General features: G+C 44.4%; 1 protein-coding gene across 1 annotated transcript in view; it reads right to left on the reverse strand.

Moving 5' to 3' along the window:
* Positions 1-12,314, reverse strand: part of maptb (microtubule-associated protein tau b) — a 56,992-nt gene extending 44,678 nt beyond the window's left edge. The window contains exon 1 of the mRNA XM_062531602.1: positions 12,232-12,314. The gene's annotated coding sequence lies outside the window, so the exon portion shown is untranslated. The remainder of the gene's footprint in view (positions 1-12,231) is intronic.
* Positions 12,315-14,007: the final 1,693 nt, after the last annotated feature.

The raw sequence follows: 14,007 nt of genomic DNA on the forward strand, positions 1-14,007 counted from the left end.
AGTTCTCCAAACAGCCAAGATCAAGGCCAAAATAATTTCATCCTTCCATACCATGAACACTCATTAGCTACCACTCCTTTCATTCATTATTTAAAATGATTAATCAGTCGTAATTGTGGGATTATCTTAATTACATTATCAAAAATGTATTAATCCATTAATCATTAATATTTCATTAATAATGAACATTACCAAAACATGTTTGCTGTTTGCAGGCATCATGGATTGTTCATATTAAGCTGCCACTCTAAGCTTTCCTGCTCATTTTTACAGACAAAACTCATTGTCTGAAGGCAGAGTTAGCCTAATATTCTAGTCATATTTCAAACACCCTGCAGGCCTGCAGCCTATGTATTACACGCTATTAGCATTAAGAGCAGTGGGTGAAATCTGAGGGATTTACGTGGGCCGTCGTGAAATGCTAGCTGGGGTTGATGGGTAGAGTGGGCAGCAGACTGGTCCTATGCCATGCCCGTCTCTGCCAGCCTGGCGGATGCCCTTCTGAAGCATGCTGGTTTGGGTAAACACGCCATCTGTCTGACAGTGCCCCCAATCACGCCACTCAACCACACACGGCACACACACACAGACACACACATCACACACGCACACGCGCACACACACACTGATACATCACCCCTTACTGAGCATTGGTAGTCACGGTGGCAATTGCTCTGACACACACACACTCGTAGATAGACATACACCCCCCATGCGCACACACACACACACACACACACACATACACATGGAGGCGCATACATGTACAGTAGGTCTTCTCTCTGTGAGATGCCTGTGGTGATGGTGACATTAACACTATACGCACACACACACACACACACACACACACACACACTTGCACTACCACACAGTCTCTCAGGCATATCTGTGGTGAGGCTGGCATCACCCCAAACACACACTGACACATCTTCACAGCTTTAGACATGGTGACAGGTGACACCAACAGGCATGCAAACACAGACTATACACACTGCAGGGCAGCGTACTGTATAGACAGGGTCTTTGCACTTTGACTTTCATTCAAGGTCATGCCATTCTTTTCTGAGGATATCAATTTCATCCTATTTGCGCCCCAGGCCAGTAACCAGTTGACAAAATCTTGCCTTAGCGTTTTTTTTCTTTTTGACCTTAAATTAAAACTGGCGATCTTTACCATAGATCTGATTACTGTTGGAAAATAAAGGGTGCTACCTAACTTGAGTTTCTGCAGCCAGCAGCTAGAGTAGTGAAGCAGCTACAGTGCCACACTGTGGGAGCATGATTTCAGGGATGATTTTTAAGCTCCCCATCTGAGCATTAGTAACTAATTACACAACTTGCAAAGTAATCAATTAGTAATTACACACTATGCAAAGTGTCAAACTGGAGAACCTGGTTATGAAGTGTAAGCTTTTCTGAAATGAAATCAGGCTGGTGGTGGGAAATCTGATCAGTTCTCAGCATCACTCAGGGTGAGATGGTCTTGCAGTGGTTGTTCCAGGCTAAAGCCCTGACCTCCACACCCAAAGGACACCGTGTCCCCTCCTGTGCCATGTTTATACAGGAAAAATGTGGAAAAAAAGACGAGGGAAAAAAAGAGCAGAGGTGTGCAGGAGGATACTATGGCCTTGACACCTACCCCTGTTCCATCATGCTCATCACCATGACGATGCAGTTTGGCCTGCTGACTCGGAGATTCTCACACACACACACACACTGGCACACACAGCATGCCGTGATCCTGCCCGCAGTACCATACCAGCAACACACACACACATACTGACAACACACACCTTACCACAAACCAACCGTACATGTTTTTAGAAAAGGGTGTCCTTTCCAAGATATCATAACCTATTTAACGCTATTTAAAAACGTCTGCAAAAATGTCCAGGATACAGCTGTTCTACTCTATGTGTTCCATCTCCAGACCATAAACCAAAGGTTAGCACTATAAATATGGAATCTGGAATCCTCCTAATTCTACTGCTAGAACCCAGAACCCATTCAAGTTATGGAAGTTGATGACAATGGCAACTGAAAGTCTAGTTTCTAGCTTCAACTCACTCTTATTATCATTATAACTAATAACAATAATAAGAGTGAGAATGTATTGTTATAAATAATAATAACAGTTTGTATAGTGCTTTTAAAGACACTCAAAGATGCTTAGTTAGTTTAGTTATTGTTTGGGAAGAGTTTGAGGGAGGTGGAGGTTGGCTACTCAGATTGCCCACTAAGGCTTTGTTGTGGCAGGGCGATGTCTCTCTTTGGAGGATAGAGGAATGTGAGCTATTTCCAGTCCTTCAGATGGGCAGATCCCACAAACTGTCCACAAGACAACTCTAACGACAAAGACTGTCTAGTTCCAAAGATAAATCATAAAGGGATTTGCCAATGGAACGAAACGGCACATAGTTCCGGACTCCTAAATAGGCGTGTCCATTACATCAAACATAAACTTTTCTCTGATACACAGTATATGTGTAAGCTTACTATTTTATTGTCATTGTGTGAGATGCTAATGAAACACTATTTCGGACACAAGATAAATAATGCAACTTTGGAGTTAGGACCTACCTACTACCTAAGCTACTTCCGGACTGTAACAGATATAGGAAATGACCCTCTTATGAATCGTCTCGCTTTATCAACCATCATCTCTGGTCTCTTTGTGTTCAGTCTGTTTTGCCCTTTTGTGGATATCAAGTATCAGTTGTCCTGCACTTAAGTCCAGTCCCCTGATTGCTCTGTGACAACAACCCTCATCTCGCTCACAATTAAGAGGTGGTAGAGAGGTTAGTGTAGTTCCGGGATGCAACATGCTTGGCTGGCATCATATAGCCTAGTAGTTTATGTGGTTCTCTTACAATATGCTGTATTACAGGTGTAGTGAAAGAATTCATGGAATGCATGAGCAATTAACCGAAAGTTTAAAGCTGAGTCATGTGTGAGAGAGACGTCTGTTTGAATTGAAGCAGAGAAAATTGTCCATTAAAGGCAGATGGTTTGAAGCAAAGCTTAACAGCAGATCGGCTGCACTCTGCCCATTCTAGACAGAAGCCTGCTGTTGTTTGAGCTGAGTCTGTAGCATGAAGAACATTCCGGAATGACCCACAGAACACTGCGGGGGGACAGAATCAAAGATCTCTGAGTTAGCTCTGTATAACCCACTTGGAGGGACTGTTCTTTAATAAGGGCTACGACCACACAACATTCACATCTATCTCAAAATACTGTCTCTATTTACATTTGTTTGAATTAGACCAAGGGTATTTGTAATTTTAAGAGGTTTCTTGACTAGCCTAAACTGTAAACTGAGTCCAGGAGGTCAGCTAGAAGACATTTTCTTACATTTTGTTGCTTTGAAAGGTTAAATGTACACTGCTCAGTCAAGACACACTGTAATATGTACCATCTAACTAGGTTTGAAGTTCCACCGTACGACTTCAGAGTTTTAATTGTGCACAGTTGATGCTTAATTATCTACAGTCTGTTGATTCCTCTTCTGTGGTTATGATGGATTCTCGACTGTGGCAGAACTGCTGTCGTTTCCAAAATAAACTGCACCACTCTACTGTAGTCCCCTTAGGACAAACAAATTATCCGCTGCTAAATCAAAGCAGAACACAGCAGGAACACCCTCCGTTCACTAATAGCCTTGGCATAACACACACACACACACACACACACACACACACACACACACACACACACACACACACACACACACACACACACACACACACACACACACACACACACACACACACACACACACACACACACACACACACACACACACACACACATGCGCACACACACACATGCCCACACTCACACCCCAATAAACCATCTTAAAAGCCTCTCCATTAGAACACATATAAAACGCTGAAGATCCTCCAAGGAATTACTGTCTCCCCCTGACAGCCGCACAGAACAGACTTATTTGGCACCTCGGCCTCAGCTGCGGTGTAGGTTTATACAGGCCATCTCACAGCCATCTCACACGGAGACCCCTTGTGGGTTGGGCTGTCTGGGTGGGCGTCTCAAATAGAGCTGGGATGATATTCTGCAAGATTGTTATCTGAAATATTTAAGCATGCACACACACACACACACACACACACACACACACACACAGACACACACACACACACAGACACACACACACACACACACACACACACACACACACACACACACACACACACACACACACACACACACACACACACACACACACACACACACACACACAACATACACACACACACAATATATACATGTACTGTATACTATACACACACACAGGTGGCGGGTACAAGAGTTCTTTCCTGTGGATGACTAACAACCTGCTGTTTCTCAGCATCTACACTGACTGCATAGGCAAATGCAGCAAAGCCATAAATCTCCACACCGTACCTTTTAGCAGAGGCACTGCAACTAAATGAGCCCTTCAGAGAAACTGTGTCATCACTAAAAGCCTTGCTTTACCAGCAGTGTGTTCTCAAAATGAGAAAAGCCCAATATTTTACCTCAAACAGGGAATACATCGCCCTCTGCTTAGATCAGCTGGCCTCAAAATGGGTGGGATTCTGTGCAAAGGCTGAGTAGTGAGTACATCTGTTCACTACTTTCCTTCCTGCTTAGGTAGTCATGATGAAGATATAAAATATGGATGAAGTCTGCTGCAAAAGCATGGCAGCAGTTCCCTCAGTAACGTAAGCGTGCAGGGCCTCTCCAGGCTGTATCATGTTCAGCTGCTATTAAAGCTAACCATCCAAATCAATTATCAAATCAAACTAACATGAATGTGAGTGTGTCAATAAAGTCAATGATATGTCTGTCAATCATGTAGTGTATCCAACCCGGCGGGATGTACAGTACAAAGACTGGAGGCTCTGTGAAGGACACTAAAGCTAGTTTTGTATTGGCTTCTCAGTTGTTAATAACATTGTTTGCCACTATACTATGGCTGGCTTAAAACTAAGTAGCCTTTACAATGTGTGTGAGTGAAGGTTATTGAAAGTAACCATACCATACAGTACACTATGTCCCAATGTATTATATGGCAAAAGTTTCAAATGAATCCATCAGACCATCCAGCCATCCAATACAAATGATATGTGATTCTGTGGTGGTTCCTCTATGTTGGTTCTCCTCTATCTAAAGAGGGAGATGTTTCGCTCAGGGTACCTTACAGGACCTCTCTTGTCCTTCCATAATGGGCCTTCGTCGTCCCCATTTCCCACCTGGGGCTCAGCCATTCTATTCTGGGTGGCCATCGAAAGGCCCCCTCCTGCTAAAATATCAAAGCTAATCACATCAGTCTCAGAGCCCGCCCTGCCTGCCTCTCCTCTCTGTTCCTCTCACCGCTCCCAGGCACACAAGATGTAGGCAGGCAGGGAGAGCTCAGCGACTTTCGAGAGCCAAGCGAATTACACAGAGTGGCTTCCAATGGCCAACAGTCACGATTTAAAGCTGCGTTTTATATAGGCCAGACGGAGCCTTGTCACCAGTCCAGTTCACTACAGCTAGACCAATTACGTAAGTGGTCCCTGCTGGTGATGTAATTGGACTGAGGTGAGGGTGACGGTGAGGGTGAGGTTGGGTTTGGGTGGCAGGTCTGAGTCATGCTAACTAACTGGCCTTGAATCAGCAAGCAGGCGCTGCACGGAAGGAGCATGCCAACGCTAACGCCAACGCTAACAGTAAGCATGGCTGGCTGAACTCAGCTGGCCCTGTCTACAGCAGAACCGGTAGTTTGTGTGTGGAGGTGGTGGGGAGAAATGATAGGCTGCCATGGTGTAATGACAGCGTCGTCTAAGTGTGTGGTGTTAGTCCACACAAACATCAGCAAGCCTACATGAAAGAGTTTGTGAGTTTCTCTTTCTGTGTGTGTGTGTGTTTGCATGCCTGTGGGTTATTGTGTGTGTCTGTCTGTTTGTTTGTATGCGTGTCTTTATTCATCTGTATGATTACATGTAGGTGTGTTTAGGTTTGTGTGCGTGTGTGTATGTTAACCGAGTCCCAGACATCTGTTGGTGTAGAAGCAGCGTGGGCAACTGTGTGTGTCTGTGCTTGTATGCTTACGCGTGTGTGTGCCAGTCAGTATAGACCCAGCGATAAGGCTACATCTACACATACCCACCCACAAACACACACACACACACACACTGGGATACATCGGTGACTCTGACCTACTTTCTTCTGACCTATTAGAGAATGCGACAGGACACTTTATTTCACCCTAACCCTCTCCTCTCTCTCTCTCCCCTTCCAATCCTTCCTTTGTTATACTCCCTCTGTTTCTCCCCTGAACTCACCCTCCCTCGGTCTCCCTCCATGTTCCACACTGCCTCTCCCTCTCTCCTGCCTCTCTCCCTGTCCTCCCTCTCTTCTGCCTCACTCCCTCTCTTCTCTTTCTCCCCTGCCTAGCTAATCATTATAATTCTCCCTTTCTGTGTCTCCCTCCCGGTCCCCCTCCCTCCCTCTCTCTCCTCTCTGCAATCACTCTCCCACTCTCTTTCTCCCATTCCATTTCCCTTCCCCTGTCCTACTCTATCTGTGCCCCACTCTCTCTCCCTGCACCACCCACCCCCCCTCCCACTCCCCTTCTCTTTTTCTCCTGTCTATATCATTCTTCATACCCTCACTCTCACTCTTATTCTCTCTCTCTCTCATTCTCTCTCTACCTGCTTCCCTTTGGTAGGACAGTTGTCCCCCTCCCCTGACAGAGCTGGGGGGCTGGGCCTAGGTGGGCTAGCATTGGCTAGTGCTAGTGCTAGCTATAGGAGAGCTAAGTATTAGCTGTCCTTGGGCCTGGGGAGAGCCACCGGCAAGGCCCTGTACATGCTAAATGTAGCGTGAACGCGAGCTGGTGCCAGGTCCCTCTGGGACTCCCGAGATCAGCTGTGACACAGAGAATTACGCGTGCTACCACACACAGACACACAGCCCTGCTCCTGGTATCATCTTCTCTGAATGTCTTATCTGATTAAGGATTTGTTCACATGTCTGACTCTGCTTACAACACTGGCATTCAGCTTTTTCAATCAAAACTGTGCAAGCTACACTGTCTACTGTGGTGAGGGTATGCTTTGAGGCTTATCGTCACCAAAGACGGTTACCATCAACAACACTCTTTTCTTGGGCTTTTCTCTGCTACTGATTAGCAATTGTACCTTATTGCTCCGGTTGATTTGATAAAACCTAGCCATTTTCTCTCATTGCATACCATGCATCATGGCCTTCTTCAGCCTGCTGTCTAAACAGCCAGCAAGTACACTGTCCTTGAGAAACTGGCACAGAGAAGATCAGAGAGGACACAAGCAGCGGGAGACTAGCCTCCTAATCTGATCCGGGGAAAACACAGAGACACATGAACAGCTCTCCCTGAGACCTGGGCATCGTTCCCTGGGCAGGTTTTACCTTTGACCCCTCCGTGAGACAGCGGTGGAGTGGGCGCAGCGCAGCTTGGCTGTAATGAGACGGGCCCTAATTTATTGCTCTGTTTCTGCTGAAATGTGCAGAAACTGTGTAGCCCACCTGCATCACCTCTTGGCTGCAGTCTGCTAACCACTGACTTCCCAGGCCTTCACTTTAAGAGGAAAATCAATGCCTGACAACAAATAAGATGCATTGTGCATATTATGCATCGATCTTGCATAATAAAATAGAAACTGTCTAACAAAACTAATAAATACCAGATGGTATACTAGTTTATAATAACATGGATCTACATATTTCAAACCTACACAGAGGTTTAACTACAGTACGTACTATCTTATTTGCTAAAAGCCCCTAGTTCCCCTGATTGGATGGTATAATTTCAGGTCTAGACAATATTTTGCTGAAGCCTAATTCATCCCAGTTTAAAACACAACATTAGCTGATGATGTTTATCCCAAAATACCACTGGCAACAGTTGGACCCCATCTGCAATGCCAGTAATCCCATTCAAAGGAAACAGGACTCTTTGCAAGGATGAACATGGTATCACATTCACACATGGTAAAATGGTGGTTTAATGATACCCATCTTCTTCAGCTGTGAGCAAGAGGTGCCGGCTACTTTGAAGCACAACCAACCAGCATCATGATGGGACTTTGGGATGGGTTCAGCCCACATCAGGCATGGCTTCCTTCCAGATTTGGGTCAGAATCACTTGCCATAGAGGGGAATCTTTTCAAAATGTCTGACACAGGAGGATCTGATAAACAGCGAAGACAAAAAGGTTGGGACCAGTCTGTTCAAATATAGGCATATTCATTCAAGGGTGTTTGATGCAAAGGGCCAAATCACAACCGATTTCAAACTAAGCCATATCTCTCTGTAATAAAGGGTTTAGCTAGCAATACTTCTAGAACATTTTGAAGCACATAAAATGGATCGAGAAGATGCTCTGGAAATATCAGAGGTCCTAATGAAGATATCAGTCCAAAAAAAGCCTCAGTGCTGCCCACACAAATATATGCCAGTGTAGCGGAGGCTTTCCTAAAATATTAGAAAAGTTCTAAGTTAGAAAAAAAAAAAAAAAAAAACCCATAATGTACCAAAATCACACAATCTCACACATTACTGGAAGCACACGCTGTGTGATTATCTAGGCGCGAGTGTTTCTCTAGGCTCTGCTTATCTGTCTACGATCCCTCTTGTGTGTGACTCATCCCCGGACTCCGCCGGTGCCCTGCTCCGCTCTCTGGTCTGTGCATGGTCCAGCTGCCCGTTGCCAGGGACTCATCTGTTGCCGGGTGCCGTTCATGGCCCTAGCGACAGGCCTGCAGCTGTCTGAGGCAGGGTGTGTGTGTGGGGGTGAGGAGGAGGAGAAGCACCAAGATACTGCTGCAGCAAAATGAGGTCTGTGTGCCAAGAGCATGTGCACGCGCCGCACACACTCTCTCTCTCTCTCACACACACACACACACACAAGCCCACTTTCACACAAGCGTGCACACACGCGCGCGCACACACACACACACACACACACACACACACACACGCACCCACACTCACACACACACACACACACACACACACACAAGCGAGCACTCACAAGCCCACTTTCACACAAGCGTGCACACACGCGCACACACATACACACACACACAGTAGCTCTCATCATACACTAGCCCGTACACACATTTTCAAGCAAGGGCAAATACACACACACACACACAAAAAGACACACGCACTAGCTCGCACACACATTTTCAAGCAAGGACACACATACACTCTCTCTCTCTCTCTCTCTCTCTCTCTCTCTCACACACACATATATACACACACACACACACACACACACACGAATAGACACAAGCCACTGTAGGCACACTCCCACACACACACACACACGCTACAGGCGAAATCTCAGAGAGCTTGAAAAAGGATGTCAATAGAGGGTTGCAGGAGCACTGTGTCTGAAGTGGCTCTCGGCATTACTTGCAGTGAAATGTGCTTCATATTAAGCAGTTTTAGGATATATTGTTAGGTGGTTTGAGGCAAATGAAAATCATGCAGTGACTAGTATTCAATAAAATCTCTTTAAAGTGCTGACAATTGGTTCCATGCTTCAACATACTGTGGCTGGCATAGGTTGTTTTACTGTGACAAACTGACACAAATCACAAATCATATTTTCTTATACGGTCGGTCTGTCACACAGGTTCATTATGCTAATATCTGAGACAAGCAGTGAGGTGTGTTCAAAAGTGTTTTTCTTTGGTTAATATTATAACAACTTCTGAAGATTTGAAGGCACATTTAGCCTAATGTATGCATGACCCGGCCTCCTCTGTCATGTTTCAGTTTCAGTTCAGAATGCTTGGATGAAATATAATTGATGCACCAGGTCCAATCTATACTGCAACCACAAAGCAAGGGACATCTTATCCAATTAACATTCTCTCTATAATGTTAAGGGGACCCACTAATTGGTGTAAGTAATTAAATTATGCAACGTGAAATGGGACGACAGGCTTAATAGAGAGCATCTTAAAGGGACAGGCTATGAAGCTGCCTGACCTATTCTTTCTGGGTTAGCATACTCCCTCCTTGGTGGTTTGTTGTTACTGTGCTAAGATTATTGAATAGAGTAGAGTGAAAAATAACTAGCCATTAATGATAGCCCGTAAGACATCAATCACACAAAAGCAACACAAAAATCACCCCCGGAGTCAATCAATCGGCAAACTATAAGATGCGCTGTTCAGACAGATGGTTACATTGTCAAAGAGGAAATCTTGAACATGCGGCACGAGGGAAACTGGGCGCGATATGGGCGTGGGAGAGGAACTTGCGCGAGATGAAGGCACGCGCTTTTCTCTTCCATCTCGGCAGTGCACTGTACCGGTAACGGACAATCCCACCAGTGTAGCGCTATGGTTTATGCTGTAGTCTTAAAGCGCGAGTTTTAGGCATTCAACACCAGAATAGGAGCAAAAACGGAATAATTGGAACCAATTTGCTGTTCACCCTCATCATCCCTATCATCCATAACGCTACATCGCGAAAAGGGAAAAGGTGTGTCCACACCTCGCCAGAAAATTGCTGGCTCAAATACAAGATTCACAGCTGCGATTTAACTATATTCTTAGATATACTCACAATGTGGCTCTCAATGCTCAGTTTTGTGTCTGTTATTTTTTCATTTTCGAACTGCATATTTGCGAACAAAGCCTGGGGGTCGTCCTAGAGTTCTGCGCTGATGTTCCAAGACAATTCACACATGCACATTTGCGTACCAATAACAGCCATTTTCACAAAGGTCAGTCTGTATTTCGCATTTATATCAGGCATCATCCTTATCATATGCACAAAGACAAAGCCCTCTGCAAAGACAACACCGGGAGGCCATCGCCTTCCAGACAGAATATGCACGTATCTTAGCAACACCCTAGCACATATCTATAATAGCTGCGGTGTACACACAAAAAAATCCAAAGTCCTTACCAGAGAACGTTATTCTTGGTAATTAACCCAAATGTTGGTCACATACAAAATTAAACAAAATGAGACTTGGTTGGAACAAAAAAATCGATGACATGCAATGCAAAAGACTAAACTGTAGTTGGCTGGCTACTGCTCGTCTAGGCTGTGTAATCTGGCCGCTTACAGAGATGCTTTCTGACAGAAAACTAGGAGGAGTCCCACCAGCAAAACTAGGTGTAACCACAGTCCTTTAAACACAGAGGCAACATCAGCACCATCAGCACCATCCTTACCGGACAGCGAAACGGTAATATAACACCATAAACATAAGGGTCACGGCAAACCTGGACTCATAAACCCCCCCGAAGTTGTCCTGCTTTCATGCCGCGAATTAATGCACGCTCCCCATGGAAGGGAGTTCGAGTCGAGAACTCTCGAACACCCCCGTGAACAATCAGTGTCGCACATGTCTCCCTCAGAAAACCATGCTTCCCTAGCGGAAGGTAAGGTGCTTCGAAAACGCACCTTGTCTCCGAGAATGCATTGACCAGTCAGTCAGACTTGTCATCTAATGTTATATGCACTGTTTGTGTTGAGAGATAGATGTAAGTATTACTGCTATTGTCATGATAAATTCTTCTAACATTCTTCCTTCAGTTAACGATGACAGTTAACATTAACGTTAGCTTCACACTTCAGCTTGGAAGCACACCGGCCTTCAAACGAATTCGTGTCATTGGGTTCGACCCTTTCATAAACTAACGTTAGCCAGGAAAGGGGTCAGGTAACTTATCAATTATATAATTTTCTCAGTGAATTTACCTCAACTCTGAAAAGCCTCACTGCAGATTCAAAGCAGATGAATCAACCGTCACGCGATGAAATAATGTGGTTATCAACTGACCTAACGTTAACATCACCTGTGAATTTGCCAGGTTAGGTTATATTAAATCATAAAAGCCAGTGTCCTGCAGGATACGACTTCTATGGAAAATCCAAGCGTCTTACTTTAATGTGTATTTACTGTCCGCTGTTTACCACAATTTGACATTCCCGTCTCCTAGAAGGCTTAGGTTTAGGAACTGGCTAGTCACTCGGCCCAACCTCTCTCACACACCCAACGAAAAAAAAAGATTCGCTTAGTGGCTTCATGTCTGGCGAAGGAGAGTGGCGCAATTTTGTCGCAACGGCCCGACGTAGCACCAAAAAAGCCAAACACATGCTAGATACGACCTTTCTAATAGACATGGTTCGTTATTCAAAGTCGTGCCATATATTGATTAAATATGATTCACCTACCTGGGTGGCAGACAGTTATTGTCTCTCCAACTGCAGTCACTCTGTGATCAACCCTTCGAGGGGATGCAGTTCATGAGGTATCCCAAAGGGGAGGAGGGCGCTAACGAGCCAGTATTAGAAAAGGAAGGGGGTTGAGTCATGCTGACATCCCAGTCATGACATCCTATTAGTTATTGATGAAACAAGTTACTGAATGAATGAAGGATTGTACATTCTGTCGAAGGGGCTACGTTGATAAATCTCATAGCCTGTATCTAATCAGTGATTAGGTCTAACCAGTAATACGTCAAGATGTTCAATTTGACACTCAAGGTCATTTCCACTTCAAGGAGAAGATAAGACAGGCGGGCAGACAGACAGCAGTTGAAAATATAGGCCCATCTCATCTCATTTAGTGATGATTGTTTTGCAGAACATCGGCACAGGTTTTTTTTTGTGAACTGATGACCAATACCATAATTGCATTATGATAAATGGCAAATCCCTGCCAAAAAAACCCCATTCAATATCAGTAGATTACAATACTATCATCCCTAACACAAAAGAACAACACATCTGGAATAAATTATGTCATCAACCCTTAGCCCAGGTGACGTCTTGTCTTGCCATCAGCCCCTCTCATTTAGGCCTTACAGAACTCATGAATGACCTCAAGCATGGAACAAAATATTGAGGCAGACCCTGGGTCAGCCCTCTGGAGACTGACACTGTGTCTTTCTGTGTGTCTTTAACACAGATGGTGATCCACTCCTTGTGAAGGCTACACCCTCCCCCTGTCCTCTCCATCTAATCAGACTCATGGGTCTCCTCGGTATAATTTCATCGCAGCCAAATTTACTTCCCATAATGCCTTGCTTGCTGCCTATATGTAGGGTCTCACCTCCTGCCCTGGCCCCTGATCTTCTTCATGTTGAAATAGGATGTACCCCTCTTAAGGGTGATGCTTGGAAATTATGATGCAGCTTTTTTTAACTTTTCTATGCAACCCCTCTGATGTAAGCCATGTCATTGGCACCTTTCAGCAACATCACTGCCCTCACCCTGTAATAACATAAGTACACATTCACTCACTTGGGGTATGCTTGCACTCATTTCCCTTGGGGTATGCTTACTTAAAAGCACTTGCCACAAGGCATAAACAAGAGACGGAGGCTTTTATATGAAAAGTTCAGATGCAAAAGCCTCTACACGACACCTCCGTTAAAAATGAGATAATGATGTTGAGTGAATGCTCTCCACACATACTATATGTTAATCAAATAATTTGAATTCAAAACCCGCTCAATACCACTCTCCTCCTGGTCTGAAATATCGATTAGTTGGCAAAAACCTAAAGGAGTCTCATAAAAAAAATGCTGATTAAGGAAAAGTGGTCAGATGGATTTAGAGGGTTTGCGATCTGAACTCTGAATATGTCCAGTCACCTCACATTCACATACATGATGTGCAGTTCAAGTAGTGAGAATGATTTGACGCAAAGGGCCGTTCACACCAAAAGCGATAACTCTAACAATCAATAATATATTCATGCTGCTGTTATAGTTTATGTCTGGACGTTGTCATTTATAGCCTATTGCTAGAATGATAGTTATTTGCTGTTACTGTAATATAAGTCACTCAAAATGCATTTTACTAAAGAAATACATTCTTTAATCATAAAGGAAATAGGTGACCTTAAAGTTCGGAGTTTTACTCATTATTTGTATGAAGGCATTAAGATAAATTGTCAAAAGATGATTTATTACTCTTTTTAGTCAACTTCAGCATGGGGTCAAA

The sequence above is a fragment of the Sardina pilchardus genome, chromosome 3 (genome assembly GCF_963854185.1).
Source record: "Sardina pilchardus chromosome 3, fSarPil1.1, whole genome shotgun sequence".
NCBI lineage: Eukaryota > Metazoa > Chordata > Actinopteri > Clupeiformes > Clupeidae > Sardina > Sardina pilchardus.